The sequence below is a fragment of the Bufo bufo genome, chromosome 5 (assembly GCF_905171765.1).
Source record: "Bufo bufo chromosome 5, aBufBuf1.1, whole genome shotgun sequence".
NCBI lineage: Eukaryota > Metazoa > Chordata > Amphibia > Anura > Bufonidae > Bufo > Bufo bufo.
This window is the reverse complement of record NC_053393.1, coordinates 295,751,742-295,763,503: the sequence shown is the minus strand read 5'-3', so window position 1 is coordinate 295,763,503 and position 11,762 is coordinate 295,751,742. Positions and strand designations below refer to the sequence as shown.

The following is an 11,762-nucleotide window of genomic DNA, read 5'->3' as shown; positions in this document are numbered from 1 at the left end:
GCAAAAAATGAGCCCCTACATAAGAAAATCTCTCAAAAAATAAAAAAACTATAGCTCTTAGAACATGGAGACACTAAAACATCATTTTTTTGGTTTCAAAAATGCTATTATTGTGTTAAAGTGAAACAAATAAAAAAAAGTATACATATTAGGTATTGCCGCGTCCGTAAAAACCAGCTCTATAAAAATATCACATGACCTAACCCCTCGGGTGAACACCGTAAAAAAAAAATAAAAAAAACTGTGTCAAAACAAGCAATTTTTGTCACCTTGCATCACAAAAGGTGCAACACCAAGTGATCAAAAACGCGTATGTCCCACAAAATAGTACCAATAAAACCGTCACCTCATCCCGCAAAAAATGAGCCCCTACATAAGAAAATCTCTCAAAAAATAAAAAAACTATAGCTCTCAGAACATGGACACATTAAAACATAATTTTTTGGTTTCAAAAATGCTATTATTGTGTAAAACTTTAATAAATGAGAAAAAGTATACATATTAGGTATCGCCACGTCCGTAACAATCTGCTCTATAAAAATGTCACTTGACTGAACCCCTCAGGTGAACGCTGTAAAAATAAATAAATAGAAACTGTGCTAAAACAACCAATTTTTTGGTCACCTTGCCCAATAAAGTGTTATAATGAATGATCAAAAAATCATATGTACCCAAAAATAGTACTAATAAAACTGGCACCTTATCCCCTAGTTTCCAAAATGGGGTCACTTCTTGGGAGTTTCTACTGTAAGGGTGCATCAGGGGGCTTCAAATGGGACATGGCATCTAAAAACCATGTGGAGTTCCTTTCCTTCTGCGCCCTGCCGTGTGCCCATACAGCAGTTTACGACCACATGTGGGGTGTTTCTGTAAATCGCAGAATCTGGGTAATAAATATTGAGTTTTGTTTGGCTGTTAACCATCGATGTGTTAAAGAAAAAAATTGATTAAAATGGAAAATCTGCCAAAAAAGTGAAATTTAAAAATTTGATCTCCATTTTCCTTTAATTCTTGTGGAACGCCTAAAGGGTTAACAAAGTTTGTAAAATCGGTTTTGAATACCTTGAGGGGTGTAGTTTCTACAATGGGGTCATTTATGGGGGTATCCACTATGTAGGCCCCACAAAGTGACTTCAGACCTGAACTGGTCCTTATAAAGTGGGTTTTGGCAATTTTCTTACAAATTTGAAGAATTGCTTCTAAACTTCTAAGCCTTCTAACGTCCTAAAAAAATAAAATGACATTTCCAAAATGATGCCAACATAAAGTAGACATATGGGAAATGTTAAATAATAACTATTTAATGAGGTATCACTTTCTGTTTTGAAAGCAGAGAAATTGAAATTTAGAAAATTGCGAATTTTTCAAATTTTTGGGTAAATTTGGGATTTTTTCATAAATAAAGGTGAAATATTTTGACTCAAATTTATGACTATCATGAAGTACAATGTGTCACGAGAAAACAATCTCTGAATGACTTGGATAAATAAAGGTGTTCCAAAGTTATTACCACATAAAGTGAGATATGTCAGTTTTGCAAAATTTGGCCTGGTCAGGAAGGGGGCAAAGGGCCCAGATGGGAAGTGGTTAATCATTAGCCAATTATGTTGACTAATAAAGTGATCGTACTTGAAGTATTGTTTGTGTCTCTGTTATGTTAAAATGTGTAGTAGTGTTATAATGTGTTGCAGAATAAAAAACATAAGCCAATTGTAATTTTCCGAAAAATTTTACTGTAACCCAAGCAACCACCCCTTAAAAAATTATCCCAATTCCGCTATTTATGCCAAATGCAGATAAATGTTTTTTTTTTAAAAAACAAACAAATATGAATCATTTACATTTCAAATAACTCGCGAGTGAACGGGCCAGGGGTATAGGAATATCCTGGGCGTACCTGTGCCGGATCTGGTGCCCCAGAAGAATACATGCCCACATTAATGGACTGGGCAAGGAGGGGAAGTTGCAGTCTTGGGACCCACGGAAAGTTGGTCCTGCCAAAGGTGGACCATGGGGTGGATATGTAGGCTGCTGGAAGCTGGTAGGCTGCTGAGAGGCAGACATCATTATTTTCTGTAGCAACTTGGTAATCTCCAAATGTATGTCTCCCTGGTACGGGGTAGAATACATTTTTAACACTAGCGCAAGGGAGGCAACACAATGATGATGGCTCTTTCTCGGGACATGCCTCATAAGTGGTGCAAGCCCCCTCAACATTGCTTCTTCTTGCCCATCAGTCCTCCTCTGAGCTAGGAACTCGATAACTCGGGCATCTATCATTTCCCGAGTTGCTAGCTCAGAGGAAGACTGGCGGACATTCCACCTTCTCCTAGGTTGCTGTGATGTTTGTGGCCTTTCTTGTTCCCCAGCGCTAGTTGCCATGGGCGGTTCTGTGGCCTCCACTGCTGGTGTTGTGGGCTGGATTCTGGTGAAAAAACGGCAGGGGTTTCTTCACCACCCAAATCCGATTCTTCCGTCTCTTCCAAATTGTCCATAGTACTGTATGTTTAAAAAAAATGATAACATATATTAATGTATTCAAAAATAACTGAACCAACAAACAGAATCCTATTATTTAAACAAAAATAAATATGCCTACTATATATAAGGTGAGGCAGCATATATCTCAAAAGGGTTCAAAATGTTGAAGTGAGAAAATCAAAAAATAAGGACACATAGCATAAAATAACCATTGAAGGACTGTTGCTTTGTGTGCCAATAGCATAAGTTAACCAAAAAAATGTTGTGGTGTTGGTAGCGATCCTGCTCAAAAACATGTAGACACATTCAGGAGCTAACCAAGTGCTGATATTCTGTCCTTCTATATCTGACCTGCTCAACCAATGCATCTCCAGATGTTTGTAAAATTTAACTCCCAGTATCCCCTAATAGCTATAAGCTATGCAGGCATGCTGGGAGTTGTAGTTTACCAGCAGCTGGAGGGCCGCAGTATGGACATGCCTGACGTAAATGAATCGGCCTACACAAGGGCCTGGTGGGAGTTGTATTTTTCAAACAGCTGGAGCAACGCAGGTTGAGCATCCCTGGTTTAGTTAAAAAAGGGAGAAGGAGATTGACCTTATTTGAGAATACTTGGAAAAACAGACAATTAGTGCTTTTTTTTTTACTTTGGGTGGTGTGAAGAAAACATTGAACATATGTTAAAGGACAAAACAGTAATGGAATATATCCAAAACACTTAGTGTCAAAAACAATTACAACCACATCCGTTGCATCTCCAATCGAACTGTAGAAATTTGAAAGGTGTATTCCCATCTTATTACACAATGTGGGCATATTGCTCTGATATGGCCATCATGTCTGATCGGTGTGTGTCCCACCACTGGGACCTGCAACTATGTATCGAGAACGGAGTACGGAGTGCTGTGGCTGGAGGACCGTCCACCATCAAGTGCTAATCCCCGCCTCTCCCATAGAAGTGAATGGGAGGGTGCCGCGCATGCACGGGCCATGCTCCCATTCATTTATATGGGGCAGACGCCAATAGCCGAGCCAGCGCACAGCTATTTTATGCGTCCCCATATAAATGAATGGAGGGATGGTGCGCATGCAGCCTCCTTCTCTTTCAGGGCTACATTTGCAATATAGGTGCGGGTCCCAGCGGTGGGACATGCACCTGTAAGACAATGGGGGCATATCCTAGCAATATGCCCCCATTGGATGATATGAGTAAACACCTTTTTAACACATTTGGAAATTTAACACATTTGGAAATTTTGTGCCTAACATCAAAAAAGGAGTAACAATAATGGTGAAGCGATAATTATGACATATTTGCGGGAAAAATTGGTTCAACAGGGCATCCTGTGTAAAAGCACCCATAACAAATCTGAAATACACCACCAACATCATATATAGCAGACCAAACCTGGAAGAAAGGTCTGCTATATATATTCTCATTGTGGACAATGACCTATACAGTTCAATACATTGATTTTTAAATAAACAAGACTTACGGCCTCAACTCCATCACAGGGCGTAGAAAACTAAGTTGATCAATATATATATATGGGCGCTTCTTGGATGCACCATCCCCACTGCGGCTCTTTTCGTTTAGCTCCCTCCGAAACTGGTCCCTGCAGCTATTCCACCTCATCTTGGGTTTTTAACTGTGAAACCAACAAACAATAAAATTTTTGAAAAGAACAAAAAAAATAATAATAATAATAAGCTAACATCCACAAATGAAAAGCCAAATAAATAACTTTCTAATAATGGCAAAAGGGGATATTGCACAGCACATCGTACAGTAGGGCAGTTGTGGGTATCCTATAATGTTCAAAAGTTTCAGGAAGGAGGAAATTATTTGTGCACTGACTTGAAAAAAGACTACTTCATAATATTGGAAGTAGACAGATGTTTGATGATCAATTCCAACAGGGCCACATGTGTCCAAAATTCAAAAAAAGCACATGCTGGGTAGACATTACGACTGTGGCCAGTAGGTAAGGTCTGAAAAGACATTAAAGGGAGTCTGTCATCAGCATTTCACTTTTTTAACCCTTCCCATAGCTCCCTAGCATGCTTACAGTTAATAAAAACGTTACCTCTGGCATCAATCCTGGACTTATAAAACCATCAAAAACGATCTTTATAACATATGCAAATGAGGGCTCGCAAGTGCCCAGGGGCGGCGTTACCCTCGTAGGTGCCCTGCTAGCTCAGCCTTTTCATTGCTTCCTCTCGCCCCTTCTTACCCTCCACTCGCCGATCCTTTCCCTTTGACCGCCTATCTACCAACTTGTTATTCCGCCGAGATCCCGGGCCTGCACACTCATTCCTTTAGCCGGAGCATGCGCACTGCGATGCCAATTCCTTGTACGGCATCACAGTAATTGATGCCCATGCACCGATGGACCGCCTCCTTTGTTGTGTTTTCGCGTCGTCAGCCGGCGCATGCGCAATAGTTACTGTGATGCCATACAAGGTATGGGCATCGCAGTGCGCATGTGCCGGCCAAAGGAATGAGTGCATAGACGCGGAATCTCGGCGGAATAACAAGTTGGTAGATAGGCGGGCGGAGGGTAAGAAGGGGCGGGGGGAAGCAATGAAAAGGCTGAGTTAGCAAGGCACCTACGAGGGCAACGCCGTCCCTGGGCACTTGCGAGCCCTCATTTGCATATCTTATAAAGATCGTTTTTGAGGGTTCTATAAGTCCAGGATTGATGCCAGAGGTAACGTTTTTATTAACTGTAAGCATGCTAGGGAGCTATGGGAAGGGTTAAAAAAGTGAAATGCTTATGACAGACTCCCTTTAAAACATGGTGTTGTGTGGTAAAAAGTTAATAGAAAAATAAAAAAAACATGGACACAGTGGCTTATATAGAAATGACTGGGCCCGACCACAAATTTGCGAATGAGGCCCCCCTCCCACAGTAATTTGTTCGCTACACCTTCCTTTCATGCCGCCCCATTCCTGTGGCTAGTAAAGAGCACTCTCTTATACCAGGCCGGGCAGCAGTTCCATCAGTTTTATACACTGTCTATACTGTCACTGTATTTAAATGTGTTAAAACTGTTGAGGGGGCCCTGACAAAGTCTTTTACTCCTCCTCCTGGATGGGCCACTTCTGGGTCAGGGTCCAAAAGCAGCTTCCCCTGCTTCCCCTATAGCTACACCCCTACATGTACATACCACTAGATCAGGGACCCTCCAGCTGTTGCAAAACGACAACTCCCAGCAGGCCTACAGCTACAGCAGGACATGGTGGGAGTTGTAGTTTAACAACAGCTGGAGGGCTGCAGATTGAGCATCCCTGCACTACAGAATTAAGCCTAGCCACAAAAGGGACATGATTCGGAACTCATTGAAGTAGCAGCAAAATCATTAGGGACAACACAAGGACAGAACACCGAAACTACATAGCTTGCACGTACCTAATTCTGCACAACCTCGGTGATCCGCTTTATCTCATTTGCTCGGCCTCAAGCGACGGGCGACTTTCTCCCACGATACTTCCTTGCGCACACGGTCCAGATACACAGGGGACCGTATGTCCCACAGCTCGGGCCTTTCATGGACAAGAGTGATCAGTTTTTTCACATTCCACCGTGGCATTTTTTGGTGGAACAGAAAACTATCCAAATTATTACAGACAAAAATGATGTGTCTGCCAAATGTGCAATCACCACACAAGGCTTGCCAATCTGGTCGTTTGAACTTTTCTGTACATTTTTTTTAAATTTTATTGCCAAAAGGACTTGGAGACAGGTTGCCAGGCAACTGATCAGCAAAAAATGCGGATGCGGATGACATACGGAAGGCTTCCGATGTGCATCCGCATTTTCTGTGGACCCATTGACTTGAGTGGGTCCACAAACCGTTGTTTGCGGACAAGAATAGGACAGGTTATATTTTTTCCGCGGAAGGGAACCACGGACGCGGATACAAAACGGTTGGCTATCCGCAATTTCTACGGCTCCATAGAAATTAATTGGTCCGCATTAGAATGTGAAATTTGGCGGAACGGACGCGGAATCAAACAATGGTCGTGTGCCTGAGGCCTAAGGGAAAGATTTGCACCAAGATTTGTTTAGAGCCGCACCTAGTTTTGGCTCAAAATCACTGATGAAAATCACTGACAGAACACTGACTGTGTGAATAAGGCTACATGCACACAAACGTTGTTTGTTTCCTTGTCCATTCCGTTTATTTTGCGGATAGGATGCGGAACCATTTTTTTCAATAGGTCCGCAAAAAATGCAAGGTGTGCTGTCCGCATCACTATGTCCGTTCCGTAGCCCCGCAAAAAAATAGAACATGTCCTAGTCTTGTCTGTTTTAGTCATTGTTACAATGGATCCGCAAAAAAAAAAAAAAACGGAAGGCATAAGGATGTCATCCGTTTTTTTTTTCGGATACACAATTTGCGGACCGCAAAACACATACGTTTGTGTGCATGTAGCCTAAGGCATAATACTGTAGTACAATGCAGAATGTATTTTACTGCATTGAAACAGTGATCAGGCCCCCAAAAGTTGAAGTCTCATAGTGGGACAAAAATAAAAAGTAAAAAAAAAAGTTTAAAAAGTCTATAAAAATATTACATCATCTACTCCATCAGATGAACACTGTAAAAAAATATATGAAAACTGTCAATACAGCTATTTTTGTTGGTAACTTTGCCCCACAAAAAGTGTAATATCAAGTGATCAAAAAGTCATACGAACCCCAAAATGGTACCAATGAAAACATCGACCCATCATGAACAAAACAAGCCCTCATTGGCAGAAAGGTAAAATAATATGGCTTTCAGAAAATGGAGATTCAAAAACATAGATTTTTTTTCAAACATTCTGTGTGTAAAAGTGGTAAAAGATATACAGTTGCAAGAAAAAGTATGTGAACCCTTTGGAATGATATGGATTTCTGCACAAATTTGTCATAAAATGTGATCTGATCTTCATCTAAGTCACAACAATAAACAATCACAGTCTGCTTAAACTAATAACACACAAAGAATTAAATGTTACCATGTTTTTATTGAACACACCGTGTAAACATTCACAGTGCAGGTGGAAAAAGTATGTGAACCCCTAAACTAATGACATCTCCAAAAGCTAATTGGAGTGAGGTGTCAGCCAACTGGAGTACAATCAATGAGATGAGATTGGAGGTGTTGGTTACAGCTGCCCTGCCGTATAAAAAAAACACACACCAGTTCTGGGTTTGCTTTTTACAATCAAGTATTGCCTGATGTGAATGATGCCTCACACAAAAGAGCTCTCAGAAGACCTACGATTAAGAATTGTTGACTTGCAAAAAGCTGGAAAGGGTTATAAAAGTATCTTCAAAAGCCTTGCTGTTCATCAGTCCACGGTAAGACAAAATGTCTAAAAATGGAGAAAGTTCAGCACTGCTGCTACTCTCCCTAGGAGTGGCCGTCCTGTAAAGATGACTGCAAGAGCACAGCGCAGACTGCTCAATGAGGTGAAGAAGAATCCTAGAGTGTCAACTAAAGACTTACAAAAGCCTCTGGCATATGCTAACATCCCTGTTAGCGAATCTACAATACGTAAAACACTAAACAAGAATCAATTCATGGGAAGATACCACAGAGGAAGCCACTGATGTCCAAAAAAAAACATTGCTACATGTTTACAGTTTGCACAAGAGCACCTGGATGTTCCACAGCAGTACTGGCAAAATATTCTGTGGACAGATGAAACAAAAGTTGATTTGTTTGGAAGAAACACACATCACTATGTATGGAGAAAAAGAGGCAAAGCACACCAACATCAAAAGCTCATCCCAACTGTGAAGTATGGTGGGGGGGCATCATGGTTTGGGGCTGCTTTGCTGCGTCAGGGCCTAGACGGATTGCAATCATCAAAGGAAAAATGAATTCCCAAGTTTATCAAGACATTTTGCAGGAGAATTTAAGGCCATCTGTCCACCAGCTGAAGCTCAACAAAAGATGGGTGTTGCAACAGGACAACGACCCAAAGCCTAGAAGTAAATCAACAACAGAATGGCTTAAACAGAAGAAAATACGCCTTCTGGAGTGGCCCAGAGTTCTGACCTCAACCCGATTGAGATGCTGTGGCATGACCTCAAGAAAGCAATTCATACCAGACATCCAAAGAATATTGCTGAACTGAAACAGTTCTGTAAAGAGGAATGGTCAAGAATTACTCCTGACCGTTGTGCACGTCTGATCTGCAACTACAGGAAACGTTTGGTTGAAGTTATTGCTGCCAAAGGAGGTTCAACCACTTATTAAATCCAAGGGTTCACATACTTTTTCCACCTGGACTGTGAATGTTTACATGGTGTGTTCAATAAAAACATGGTAACATTTAATTCTTTGTGTGTTATTAGTTTAAGCAGACTGTGATTGTCTATTGTTGTGACTTAGATGAAGATCAGATCACATTTTATGACCAATTTGTGCAGAAATCCATATCATTCCAAAGGATTCACATACTTTTTCTTGCAACTGTATATAAAACAGTGGTATCTGTTATCATACTGACCAGCAGAATAATGATAACATGTCTTCCCGCATGGTGGACGATGCAATAACAAAACCCAAAAAGCAATGGCAGAGTTGCCTTTTCTTTATTCTGCTTCCCAAAAAGCAAAATAAAAAGTGATCAAAAAGCTGTATGTACCCCAAAATAGAACCAAACCAATGATAATGGCAACTCATCCCACAAGAAAATAAGCCCTCATACAGCTCCATGAAGAGAAAAAAAAATGTATGCTTGTCAGAAAATTTGCTGAGCTGCATCCCCTGAGGATTTTCAAAAGCAACATGGCATCCATAAACCAATCCATTAAAATTGGCACTGCTAAAGATAAAGGTGGTCTTTCCCTTATGAACCCTTCAGCGTACGCAAACAGCAGTTTACATCCACATTTATGGCATTTCCATACCCAGTTGAACTGGCCTAACAACTTAAAGTTTACAACCACAAATTGTAGGTAATTTTCTAGTGTTACCCCTTGTGAAAATGAAAAATTTGGGCCTAAAGTGACATTTTCTTGTATAAAATATAACTTTTCATTTTCATGGCAAAGTGTTTCTAAATTCTATAAAAAGTCTGTTGGGCCTTATAATATTCCTTTGGGGGTGTAGTTTACAAAATAAAGTTAATTTTTGGGGTTTCCAATATAGGAGGGTCTCTCCATATATAACATGGCTCCGCAAAAAAAAGAATTCCACAAAAATATGCTCTCCGAAAAAACATATGGCACTCCTTCCCTTCTGATCCTTGTGGTGTGCCCATTCAGCAGTTTACGACCAAATATAGGATGCTTGCATATTATGGCCAAAATAAGTGAGGTGACAAGAAATAGTGAAGTGCATTTGCTCCTGTTACCTATTGTAAAAATTAGGGCCTAAAGAAACATTTTCTTGTAAAATTTGAAATTTTTCATTTTTATTGCCAAGTGTTTCTAAATTTAATAAAAAATCTGTCTAGCCAATGTACTCACTAGACCCCTTGAAATATTCCTGGAGGCGTCTGGTTTCCAAAATCGGGTCATTTTTAGGGGGTTTACACTATAGGAGGACCTCAGAGGTCCCTTCATTTGTGACATGACACCCTAAAACCATTCTGTTAAAGTCTGCCCTCCAAAACCATTTAGTGCTTCTTCTGCGGTGCACCCATACAGTAGATTATGACCACATGTCGGGTGTTTATATAAACTGCAGAATCAAAGTAAGGCTACTTTCACACTTGCGGCAGGACGGACCCAACAGGCTGTTCACCCTGTTGGATCCGTCCTTCCGCTATTTTGCCGTGCCGCCGGACCACCGCTCCATCCCCATTGACTATAATGGGGAAGGGGGCGGAGCTCTGGCACAGCACGGCAGTGCACGGCGAAAGGCCGCCGGACTAAAAGTCCTGCATGTCCGACTTTTTAGTCCGGCGGCCTCTCACCGCAAACTGCCATACTGCGCCGGAGCTCCGCCCCGTCCCCAATATAGTCAATGGGGATGGAGCAGCGGTCCGGCGGCACGGCGAAATAGCGGAAGGACGGATCCGACAGGGAGAACAGCCTGTCGGGTCCATCCTGCCGCAAGTGTGAAAGTAGCCTTACTTTGATTCTGCAGTTTATATAAACACCCGACATGTGGTCATAATTCAGAAGAAGCGCTAAATGGTTTTGGAGGGCAGACTTTAACAGAATGGTTTTAGGGTGTCATGTCACAAATGAAGAGACCTCTGAGGTCCTCCTATAGTGTAAACCCCCTAAAAATGACCCGATTTTGGAAACCAGACGCCTCCAGGAATATTTCAAGGGGTCTAGTGAGTACATTGGCTCGACAGTGTGAAAGTACCCTAATAAATAATGACATTTCTTTTGCTGGTAACCCTTGCTGCCTTGCAGGAAAAATTGTTTAAAATGGAAAACCTGCAAAAAAAAAAAAAAGGGAAATTTAGAAATTTCACCTCAGTTTTTCTTTAAGTCTTGTGGAACATATAAAAGGTTAACAAAGTTTGTCAAATACATACTGTATAATATATGTATATTGTAAAATACCCATACTGTATAGGGTAAATTATTTTGTAAAACAAAATCATTCGAAATAAATTTGGGAAATTATACCTCGAGAAAGAAGGGTAAAGGTGTTTTCTTAAATTTATGGACATAATCCATAATTCAAGAGATGGTAGGATAACTCCTATAAAATTTGCATATTTTTGTTATGGTAACATTCCATCTGGACAGAATCTTGAAACCATTTTTGTGGATCTGTGTACATCTGGAAGACAATTTTGGAGCAGCTTAAATAAGTGTTATTGCTCTTGTGGTAGAATCTAATAGTTTTTGTAGATTGTTTTTTTTTTTTTTTTTTTGTGGGGGATATTAACATGTAAGATTAACCGGTTCAGGACCAAACAATTTTCCTTTTTTTTAATTTTTGTTTTTAACTCCCAGCTTTCCGACAGCCATAACTTTTTTATTGTTCCATTCACATAGAGATATGAGAGCTTGCAGGACAAGTTGTACTTTATAATGGCACCATTTATTATTGCATACAATGTAGTAGGAAATAACATAGTAACATAGTTACTATTTTCTTTACTTAAGGGGAAAAACATTCCTTCCCGACTCCAATCAGAATCACTCCATGGTAGTGATGAGCGGCAGGGGTCATATTCGAATTTGTGATATTTCGCAAATATTTTGTAGAATATATAGTGCTATATATTCGTTTTTTTAGAATATTCGTCATTTTTTTCCATGTGAAGTGAACACATGATTCCTACCTGCTTATTGCTTGTGGGC

General features: G+C 40.5%; 1 long non-coding RNA gene across 1 annotated transcript; it reads right to left on the bottom strand.

Moving 5' to 3' along the window:
• Positions 1 to 1,909: 1,909 nt before the first annotated feature.
• On the bottom strand, positions 1,910 to 6,072 carry LOC121002116. Its single transcript, XR_005779222.1, has 3 exons — positions 5,898 to 6,072; positions 3,978 to 4,130; positions 1,910 to 2,499 (listed from the first exon to the last, which is right to left on the bottom strand). It is a non-coding gene; the product is annotated as an uncharacterized LOC121002116 (long non-coding RNA).
• Between the last annotated feature and the right edge of the window lie 5,690 nt (positions 6,073 to 11,762).